The sequence below is a fragment of the Cucurbita maxima genome, unplaced genomic scaffold (assembly GCF_002738345.1).
Source record: "Cucurbita maxima cultivar Rimu unplaced genomic scaffold, Cmax_1.0 Cma_Scf02369, whole genome shotgun sequence".
In the NCBI taxonomy this organism is placed as follows: domain Eukaryota; kingdom Viridiplantae; phylum Streptophyta; class Magnoliopsida; order Cucurbitales; family Cucurbitaceae; genus Cucurbita; species Cucurbita maxima.
Genome location: NW_019274385.1, coordinates 1 through 2513, shown reverse-complemented (window position 1 = coordinate 2513; position 2513 = coordinate 1). Strand labels below are relative to the sequence as shown.

Genomic DNA, 2513 nt, shown 5'->3' with positions numbered 1-2513 from the left:
TGAGACCTCTCACACCCGAAACAATAATCATACACCACTAGACCAAATACCTTTATAGCAAATCTATAGTTCTTAGTTGCTGTGCCTCAATACATGAAATTTACATAAATTGTGCATGCATTTGCCAATATACTTGAGACCTCTCACACCCGAAACAATAATCATACACCACTAGACCAAATACCTTTATAGCAAATCTATAGTTCTTAGTTGCTGTGCCTCAATACATGAAATTTACATAAATTGTGCATGCATTTGCCACAAATTCCTTTGGGTTGGGTTAGGCTGATAATTATTTTAGTGCTTTTTTTTTTCTTTCCGAGGGCATTTAGAGAATCGAACTCGAAACCTCTTGCACCCAAAAGAAAAATCATTCCACTAAACCAAATGTTCTTATTATGGGCTATATATTAAGTTTTTTTATGTAATGTATCATCATTATTTCATTTATTTTCTTTGTTAATGAAATCCATGAGCAATAATCATTATTATATCTTTTAGATCTAGACCGCTGTTAAATTATTTACATAGGGTTTGCGACAATTACTGTATTGAGAAGAAAATAGTGTAAGTTTTATTGAGAAGAAAATAGTGTAAGTTTTAGTTTGATAGTTCCATTTGAGACACATCTCGTGAGTACACAAGTAAAACAAATATCGAAAGTTAGGATTTGGGTAGGCATGCCTATTGAAAGTGGAAAAGATAAAATGATATTAAAAGAGCATCATCATTATAGTTTTAATTGCCATAATTTTTGGTTTCTTAAGATTAAGATGGAAGAATATACATTTGGTTGTTGAATTGTTTTCTTTGAGGAAGTCATCAAATTCTCTCTCCACAAGTAGCAGTATAACTACTCGATTTCTTTCTTTACTTACAATAAGTCCTCTCTCTATATGTGCTTGTGGGACATTACACTCTTTTATCTATAAAAATGGCATAGCCATAATGATATAATAATCCTTATATAAGTATGTTTTCTTTTTCTCTCGTACCCACCTTATACATAACATATTAAATTAACTCATACTTAAAAAAAATAATTTCTTTCTTTTGGAGATGCGGGGTATCGATCCCCGTACCTCTCACATGCTAAGCGAGCGCTCTAATGAAGAAATATTGCTACACAACAGGTATTGAATAAGGAAAAATTGAAAAGAAACAATATTATTTAATAATAGATAGTCTCTTTTTTGGAGATGCAGGGTATCGATCCCTATACCTCTCACATGCAAAGCGAGCGCTCTACCATTTGAGCTACATCCCCATGATTCTTACATCCTAAAACCCTAAATGTCCCATCATCAATAATAGTGAAAATAAAAAAATATCAAAATATTAATAACAAATAGTTTGTTTTGGTGATGCGGGGCATCGATAATTGTGAAAATGAAAAAATATTATAACAAATTAAATACTTTCTTTTCGAGATGTAGGTTATCAATCTTCGTGCAACTCGCATGCAAAGCGAGCGCTCTACCGTCTAAGCTACATCTTCACAATTTTTACGTCACAAAAAAATAAATGTCTCGTCATGAATAATAGTGAAAATGAAAAAATATCGCTACTCATTATGTCATAAATAAGAAAAAATTGAATAGAAATAAAATAGTAATAGCGAATAGTTTCTTTTGGAGATATGGGGTATCGATTCAATCCCCGTACCTCTCGCATGCTAAATGAGCAAATAGAAATAAAATATTACATCATAGAACCCTAAATTTCCCATCATCCATAATAGTGAAAATGAAGAAAATCTAGAAATGCAGGGTATCGATCCCCATATCTCTTGCATGCAAAGCAAGCGCTCTACCATCTATGTTGTATCCCCACAATTCTTACATCATAAAGTTTTAAGCATCTCGTCATCAGTAATAGTGAAAATGAAAAACTATCCCAGCTCATTATGTCCTAAATAAGAAAAAAATTGAAAAGATAAGAAAAAATTGAACATAAATAATATATTTATTAATCGATTCAATTGAAGATGCAAGGTATTGATCCCCATACTTTCCACATGGGAAATGAACACCCTAAATGCCCCTAGATGCGAGGTATCAATCCCCGTACCTCTCGCATGCTAAGCAAAGCTACATCCCTACAATTCTTGCATCATAAAACCCTAAACTTTCCATCATCAATAATAGTGAAAATGAACAAATATCGCTACTCAACATGTCATGAATAAGGAAAAATTAAAAAGAAGTAATTTTCAAAATAGTGACATGAAAAACTATCCCGGCTCAATATGTCGTAAATAAGAAAAAATTAAAAAGAAATAATATATTTAGGGATTGATTCATTTGGGAGATGCAAGGTATCAACCCCGTAACTTTCCACATCAGAAGTGAGCGCTCTACTATCTGAGCTACATCCCCAAAATTCATACTACAATCTCTTGAAGGGGCATTTTGAGAATCAAACTCGAGACGTCTCACACCCAAAGCAAGAATCATACCACAAGACCAAATGCCCTTGTTTTACCACTTGAAACGTATGTATGAAGCCTTAGG

General features: G+C 32.9%; 1 non-coding gene across 1 annotated transcript; it reads right to left on the bottom strand.

Annotated features, from left to right (window-relative positions):
* Positions 1–1194: 1194 nt before the first annotated feature.
* TRNAA-UGC lies at positions 1195–1267 on the bottom strand. Its single transcript has one exon. It is a non-coding gene; the product is annotated as a tRNA-Ala (tRNA).
* Positions 1268–2513: the final 1246 nt, after the last annotated feature.